Consider the following 9348-nt stretch of genomic DNA (forward strand, 5'->3'; position numbering starts at 1 on the left):
CCCGCCACTTTAGGTGTATGGGGCTGGCGCCTTAGCCGCTTGAGCCACAGGTGCCGAGCCACATCCTAAAATTTATATGGAACCATGACAGACTCAGAAAAGCCAAAGACATCCTGAACAAAAAGAACAAAACTAGGGGTATCACATTACCTGACTTCCGATTATATTACAGAGCTGTAGTAACCAAGAAAGCATGGCCTGGCAGAGCAACAGACACATGGACCAACAGAAGAGAATAGAGAACCCAGAAATAAACCCACACATTTATGTAGTAAACTTATCTTCAACAATGGTGCCAACCACATACAGTCGGGGAAAGGACAGTGTCTTCGATAAATGGCAAAAAATGGTGCTAGAAAAATTTGATATCCATATACAGAAGAATGAAACTAGACCTTTATCTCTTATCACATACAAAAATCAAATCAAAATAAATTAAGAACTTAAATCTAAGATCTGACACTATGAATCTACTAAATGAAAACACTTGGGAAATGCTTCAGGCCGTTGGGCTACTCAAGTACTTCTTGAGTAATACCCCTAAAGCACAAGCAACCAAAGCAAAATTGGACAAATGGTATCACGTCAAGGCAAAAAGCTTTTGCACCACAAAGGAAACAATCAACAAAATGAGACAACTCACATAAAGGGAGAAAATATTTGCAAACTACCCATTTAACAAGGGATTAATAACTAGAATGTAAAAGTAGCTTCAACAAATTGACAAGGAAAATATCAAATAATCCAATTAAAAGGACAAAGGATCTGAATAGATATTTCTCAAAGGAAGACATATACATGGTCAACTGATAGTTACTCAACATCATTAGCCATCAGAAAAATGCAAATCAAAGCTATAATGAGATTTCATCACACCCCAGTTAAAACAGCTTTTACACGTATTAAAAAGATAGGCAATAATTAATGCTGGCATGGATATAGAGGAAGGGAAATATTAATATGCTGTCAATGGGAATGTAAATTAGTGCAACTGCCATGGAGAACAGTATAAGATTCTTCAAAAATCTAAAAATAGAACTACCATATGACCCAACAATCCCACTCCCAGGTATATATCCAAAGGACGGAAATTCAGTATATAAAATATGTATATCTTCCTTCTCATGTTCATTGTAGCACTATTCACAATAGCCAAGATTTGGTATCAACTTAAGTGTCCATCGACAGACCAATGGATAAAGAAATTGTGGTCAATGTACACAATGGAGTATTACAGAGCAACATTAAGCCTGAAACTCCAGAGGCTGCTGGAAGTTTATGGGCAAAGTAAGCCTATGTAATTGATAACTGAAATGCATGACTGAGGCAAGAATCAATCAATCAAGATATGTTATGTCCAGGAAAAAGGACAGTCACAGACACATCTGTGGCTGATTTTTCTGAAAAGGTTTCCAGGAGGTTTAGTATTTATACATTTCTTTAAAAGGAGGAAAAGCATGCAGGAAGAGGGGAAGTAAAGAAAATGGTTACATTTTTGTGAGACTTTAGTTAGTGCCCAGGAAATCTACATTTTACTATATTATTATTAATTTACTATAATATTGTTAAATATTAATAAGGTTAATGTTTAAAGAGAAAAGGGGAGTAAAGGAAAAATCAATTATGCAGGCATCTCTGGGTAGGGGGAGGGAAGATTGATCTCATCTTTTCTCTGTTCTGCACTTGGGAAGATAAGCTTAGAATCATCATCATTAGTGTGGAATCAGACTTTAGTTTCAGGAGTTAACTTAGACTGTAGATCTAAAGTTACAACTGGCTTGCCTTTGTTTATGAGAGGCCGGCAAAGAATTTACTTATGAATGATCTGTGGGGGCAGTCCTTTGCACATACCTGAGGCCTTTTACCTTTCTGTGGGGATTGGCTAGTGCATAATGTTAGTAACAGCTATTCATTTGGAAAGTGGTGCTGTACAACTTAAACTCCAGGCTTGACCTTCCTTTTGAATAAGATGTTTGGTGGGGGCGAACTTACATGGGTATGTGGGTATTTACTTATTAAGCTTCCAATTTACAATTATAATTTCAGTGAATAATTTACAAATTTTGAAGAATGACACAAGTATTTCCTAGAAATAATAGAAACATTTGAAGTGGCAATATCCTTTATTAATTCTTGATGAAAGATTAGCATATAAAGTGAAAATATAATACAGGGAATACATTTCATAAGGTGATCTATTTATCCAAGCCTGTGATAATTTTCTTCCATGATGAAATTTAACAAAAATATTAATTTAGGCAATATATTGCATGTGTGTTGTTAAAATTTTTTAATGTGATATAAAGCAGACCCATTAAATAATATATAATTTTTAAATATTATTATATTACAATATAATTATTATGTGTCTGAGATTACCTTATTAGCAGGTGAATTAAATTTTTAACTGATACAGTCTATGAACCTTAATTAACATTTTTAAATATTGAGAAATGTGGGAGAAGTAGGAAAACAAAACCAGTCTCTTTCTTCTAACCCATTTCTCTGCATGGGAGAGTATTTTTCCTTCACTCAAATAACTTGGGTTTAGTGTTATAATTTATACGTTTAAAAATAAAAAGCCATATGAATAAATACAGTAAACTGTATAGTCTTTTATCACAATGAGTAAAATCAATTAAACCTTGTTCTAGGTAAAGAAGAGAGAAATTCAATAAGAAAAATAAAACCTCCAAAATGAACATAGTAAAAAAGATACAAGATATTGTATATGACAAAACATATGCATGGCTCATTTTTGTTTAGCATAATGTCCCCCAAGTTCATCTGTTATCACAATAAATGGAATTCTCTTCTTTTGTAAGACTGAATAGTATTAATTGTATATATATACCATGTTTTTTTAATCCATTCATCTTTTAATGAACACTTGGGTTATTCTTTTATCTTGGCTACTGGAAATGGTGCTGCAATGAACGTGGGAGTGCAGATATCTCTCCGAGACCCTGCTTTCAATTCTTTTGGTTATACACCCAGTAGTGGAATTGCTGAGTCATATGGTAGTTCTATTTTTAATTTTTTCAGGAATTTTCCTACTGTTTTCCATAGCTACTTCATTGCTTCACATTCCCACCCACAGTGTACAAGGTCCCAATTTCTCCACAACCACACCAACATTTGTTATCTTTTATTTTTTAATAATAGCAATCCTAACAGGTGTGGAGTAATATCTCATTGCAGTTTTTATGTGCATTTCCCTGATAATGATATTGAACATTCTTTCACATACCTGTTGGCTGTTTGTTAGTTTTCATGTTAGTCTATTAAGCATGCTATAACAAAATACTATAAGCTGGGAAGTTTACATAATAAACAATTACTTTTCACAGTTTTGGAGGCTGAGAAGTCCAAGATCAAAGTGTTGACAAATATGGTGCTCATTAAGGGTCAACTTCCTGGTTCATAGGTGACCATCTTCCTACTGTGTCTCCACATAGTAAGAGACAGAGAAGGGACAGAGTAGCTCTCTGGCATCTCCTTTATGGGGGCACTCATCTCATGCATAAGGACGGCACTCTCATAACCTAATGATTTCCCACGGGGCCCACTTCCTAATACCATCATATTGTAGGTTAAGATTTAACATATGAATTTGGTGTGGGGAAACCCAAACACTTAGTTTATGCAACATCTTCTTTAAAGAAATGTCTGTTCAAGCTCTTTGACCATTTTTAAATGAGGATTTTTGCTACTGTTTTGTTTTACTATTGAGTTGCAGGAGTTCCTTATATATTTTGAAATTGACCTTTTAATCATTATATGCTTTGAAAATACTGTCTCCCATTCTGCAGGCTGCTTTTTCATTCTATTCATTGTTTTCTTTGCTATGCAAAAGCTTTCCAGTCTTATATATGCTAAGTGAAATAAGGCAGTTACAAATGGATAAATACTGCTTGGTTCTATTTATATGAGGTACATAAAATAGTCAAATTCATAGAAGCAAGAATACAACAGTGGTTATCAGGGTCTGGGGATTAGGGCAAATGGAGAATTTTCATTCAAAGGGTACAGATTTTCAGTTGTGCTAGATGAATAAGTTCTAGAGATCTGCTGTACAACCTACTGCCTATAGTTAACAAAATAGTATTGCACACTTCCAAATTTGTTCAGGCTTTTTGTGGCCTAACCTATGATCCATCCTGGAGAAAATTAAATGTGTATTTGAGAAGACTGTGTTTTATAAATAGAAAATCTTTAATACTCCACCAAAAAACTGTTCAAACTTATAAACTAATACAGTAAAGTTGTAGGATATAAAACTAACACACAAAGGTCAGTGATGTTTCTATACACTAATAATGACCTATCTGAAAAAAAATGAGGAAAGCAATTCCATTTACAATAGATACAAGCAAAATTAAATAGGAATAAATTTAACCAAGGAGGTGAAAGATAACAGATTTTTTTTCAGTAGTTTTCACATTGAAAACTACACGATTTGGAGAGAGGAACTTAAGAAGACACAAATAAATGAAAAGGTACTCCATGTTCATGAATTAGAATTAATATTGTTGTGAGGTCCATATTATCCAAAGCAAACCAAGATTCAATACTAAGCCTATCAAAATCCTGATGGTAATCTTCACAGTAATAGAAAACAAATTCTAAAATTCATGTGGAACCACAAATAAAACCCAAATAGCCAAGGCAACCTTGAGCAAAAAGAAGAAAACTGGAGGCATCACACTACCTGACTTCAAACTATAACATATTTCAAAGCTATAGTTATTAAAATAACATGGCACTGTCATAGAAATAGATAAATTAACCAATAAAACAGAATAAAGAGCTGAGAAATAAAAACCTACACATTTGCAAGCAATTGATTTTCAACAAAGGTGCCAAGAATACAGAGTTGGGGAGGACAGTCTCTTCAATTAAGGATGTTGGGAAACTGGATATCCACATGCAGAAAAATGAAATAGGATCCTTATCTCATAATATACACAAAAATGAATTAAAACAGATTAGAGTTACATGTAAGACCTGAAACTAAAAATACTGGAATAAAACAGAAAGAAAAACTATACAACAATGGTCTGGGCAATGATTTTCTTTTAGAATGGTCCCAAAAGTTCAGGCAACAAAATAAAAGATAGACAAATGAAATTACATCAGACTAAAATGCTTCTGGTCTCCCACAATGGCTCCGCGCAGCCCACAGCCAAACACTATTAGCTCCATCTGGCTCAGCGGCTCAGGCTGGGGCCCTAGACACCACCCAAAGTCCTCTGCACTCTTGCCCAAGTTCTCCCAAGGTAGTTCAACTGAGTGCCAAGTTAAAAAAAAACCAGCCCACAGAAATCTCCCAGTGAAGAAATAACTAGCACAGCCAAAAGTGCATGTACATATGTGACTGAAGTGACAGTACCTTTTTTCTGTAAATCTGAAGAACCTGATTCTGTTAACAAATCTAGTTCACCACTTGTGTCTTCTGGAACTACAAATCTACAGGTTTGTCTGTAGATTTGTCTGCTAGAAAGGAAATTGATGCAGATTCTACAAGCCAAGAAAGCAAAACAGTTTCATTTGGATTTGGAAGTAGCACAGGGCTTTAATTTGCAGACTTGGCTTCCAGCAATTCTGGAGATTTTGCTTTTGGTTCTAAAGATAAAAATTTTCAGTGGGCCAATACCGGTGCAACTGTGTTTGGAACACAATCAACTAGTAAAGTTGGCAAAGATGAAGATGGTAGTGATGGAGAAGTAGTTCATAATGAAGATAACCATTTTGAACCAATAGTGTCATTACCAGAGGTAGAAGTGAAATCTGAAGAGGAAGCCAAAGAAATTTTGTTTAAAGAAAGAGCCAGGCTCAGTGCCTGTGGCTCAAGTTGCTAAGGCGCTAGCCACATACACCTGAGCTGGCAGGTTCAAATCCAGCCTGGGCCTGCCAAACAACAATGAGGGCTATAACCAAAAAATAGCCAGGCCTTGTGGCGGGTGCCTATAGTCCCAGCTACTAGGGAGGCTGTGGCAAGAGAAATCGCTTGAGTCCAGGAGTTGGAGGTTGCTGTGAGTTGTGATGCCATGGTACTTTACCCAGGGGGACAGTTTGAGGCTCTGTCTCAAAAAAAAAAAAAAGAGCCAAACTTTACAGATGGAATTGGGACGTCAATCAGTGGAAGGAGTGTGGTGTTGGAGATATAAAGATTCTTTGGCATACAGTGAAGAAGTACTGTCAGATCCTAATGAGAAGAGACCAGGTCTTTAAAGTATGTGCAAACCATGTTATTACCAAAACAATGGAATTAAAACCCTTAAATGTTTCAAATAATGCTTTAGTTTGAACTGCCTCAGATTATGCTGATGGTGAAGCAAAAATAGAACAACTTGCAGTGAGATTTAAAGCTAAAGATGTGGCTGATTTTTTAAGAAAAATTTGAAGAATGTCAACAGAATTTATTGAAACTCCAGAAAGCACATGTATCACTGGCAGCAGAATTATCAAAGGAGACCAACCCTGTGGTGTTTTTTGATGTTAGCACAGATGGTGAACCTCCAGGACGTGTAACCATGGAACTACTTTCCAACATTGTTTCTTGAACTGCTGAGAACTTCAGAGCACTGTGCGCTGGAGATAAGGGCTTTGGTTTCAAGAACTCCATTTTTCACAGTGTTATTCCAGGTATTGATTGTCGGGGGGAGATATCACCAAACATGATGGAACAGGAGGAAAGTCAATTTATGGAGACAAATTTGAAGATGAAGACTTTGATGTGAAACATAACTTGTCCTGGGTTGCTGTCCATGGCCAATCAAGGCCAGGATACCAATAATTCTCAGTTTTATATAATACTGAAAAAAGCAGAACATTTGGACTTTAAGCATGTAGTGTTTGGGTTTGTTAAGGATTACATGGATACTGTGAGAAAGATTGAATCATTTGGTTCTCCTAAAGGGTTTGTTAATAAAAGAATAAGTATCACAGAATGTGGACAGCTATAAAATCATTGATTTTCATAGTAAATTTTTCTGCATTAGCAGTTGAATTATGCTCCGCTTTTGAAAATGGACGTTTCTGATGTATAAATTTAAAAATGCAGCTTACAGCTGTTGTCACTTTTTAAAGTGTTATAATTGACCTCGCATGGTATAAAATAAAAGTTTTAACACTGGTGTAAAAAAATAAATAAAAAGCTTCTGTACAACAAAGGAAAGGATTAACAGAGTGAAGAGACAACCTACAGATCTGGAGAAAATATTTGTAAATAATACATCTGATAAAGGATTAATATTAAAAATATGTTAAGAATTCAAAAAACTCAAGGGCTTGGCACCTGTAGCTCAGTGGCTAGGGTGCAGGCTACATACACCAGAGCTGGGAGGTTCAAATCCAGCCTGGGACTGCCCAATGATGACAACTACAACCCCAAAATAGCCAGATGTTGTGGTGGGCACCTGTAGTCCCAGCTACTTGGGAGGCTGAAGTAAGAGAATCACGTAAGCCCAAGAGTTTGAGGTTGCTGTGAGCTGTGATTCCATAGCCCTCTACCAAGAACAACATAACGAAATGGAGGCTCAAAAAAAAAAAAAAAAAAAAAAACCTCATTAGTTAAAAAAACAAACAACCCATTAAAAATGGGCAATGGACCTTAACAGATATTTCTCTAAAGAAGACATACAAATGGCCAATAGGTAGGCATATGAAAAAATACTCAATATCACTGATCATTAGGAAAATGCAAGTTAAAGACATGTGACATAACACTTCACATCTGTTAAAATAACTATTATCGAAAAGATGAAAGATAACAAATGTTGGTGAAGATGTGAAGAAAAGTGAACCCTTGCGCACTATGGATGGATATGTAAATTGATATAGTAATTATGGAAGACGGTAGGGAAGAGCCTCAAAAAGTCAAAAGTAGAACTACCGTATGATCTATGGATCCACGTTCTCAGTATATATCCAAAAGAAATGAAATCAGTTTGTTGAAGAGATATCTGCACTCCCATGTTCATTGTAGCATTATTTATAATAGCCAGGCTCTAACAATCAAGTTTGTGAACTTGCCACCATCACCATACCCTTACATTGGCAGCACTGTACAATCACTTGGTAAGGTTTCATAACCTTGGTATATATCAGTGTCTCACAGTTCCTTTTGTGAGTGCCTGTGCAGTGTCTTGCTGAGTGGTGTTCATTATTGTGGTTGTGTGGGGGTTTTGTGCTGTTATGAGGAAGAGCATAAATAAAGGAGTAACAAAAGACGCAAACAGCATCTGGAAGGTTTTTTTGGACTAATAATTGAATTATGAAATGAGCACTATTTGGTATCACTAGGAACATGATTTGGGGGCTGGTTAACCTCTTGATCACTGGTAGTTCATCCTCCCATTTCCTAAGAAAAAATAGGTATATGTTTCTACATAGGAGAATTTGTTGTGGGAACCACATGAGAGTGGTAACAGTGAACAGCAATTTGGTAAAAGGGATTGTCCTTCTTTCACATATCCTCATGGTTAGAAAACAAAAACCTTGATTTCTATCTCTTATATCTTTTGCTGCAATCATGTAAACCACACTTACCATTCAGTAAATTTTAATTGAGGATCCACCTTGTATATATGCACATACACATGCAATCTAGTTGGGGATATTCAATTCACAAAAAGCTTATAGATTGCTTCCTATGTGCAAGAGATTCTCCTAAAGCTAGGGATACAAATATATACTTGAATTATGTGCTACTTTTAAGGTAACTAGAGTCCATAGTCAAAAATTAATATAAAATATGTGGTGATTTATAAATATGCACATCTATAAAAACCAATAAAAACACAAATTGATGCCATTAACTTTTAAGACAAAACACAATGGTTACTAATAGGTAGAAACCTGTATTTAGGGGCAGGAAGTCCTTACATAAATGTGAGTTCCAGAAGAAGTGGGACCCAGAACTTAGAGGAAGACAGGGAAACAGGAGCTATAATGAAAATCTTGCGGTGGGGAGGTCAGGAAATGGAGAGGAGTCCTGTTTGAATAGAATTGAAATGCCTCCTTAATGCTGGGAGAACAGAGTGGATGTGCAGACTTGAACCATACTAGAACAGGCACTGAAACTTTGGCAAAGAAGTTAACATTTTTTAGAAAGACAAGGATGGCAAAAAAAAAAAAAAACTAGTAAAACTTTTATCAATCCAAGGTCAGTTATGAGGGGTGGACATAGAGAGTAAGTGTGGTGGCAATAGGAATGTACAATAGGAATAGCATGTTCCTTTTGGATTTCCAGATGTGCTTTAAAAACTGGTATTTAATAAATAATGGAGGAACAGGTGGTCTTCAGAAAGAATGTCTTTTCTTTCCTTTTGAGGTAGAACCCAG

At 35.8% G+C, this 9348-nt stretch overlaps 1 pseudogene; it reads left to right on the forward strand.

The window, feature by feature from the left end:
• The window catches only part of LOC100966036, a 13739-nt pseudogene extending 6771 nt beyond the window's left edge, over positions 1–6968 (forward strand).
• Positions 6969–9348: the final 2380 nt, after the last annotated feature.

Source organism: Otolemur garnettii, unplaced genomic scaffold (assembly GCF_000181295.1).
Source record: "Otolemur garnettii isolate 467f Iridium unplaced genomic scaffold, OtoGar3 scaffold00031, whole genome shotgun sequence".
Lineage (NCBI taxonomy): Eukaryota > Metazoa > Chordata > Mammalia > Primates > Galagidae > Otolemur > Otolemur garnettii.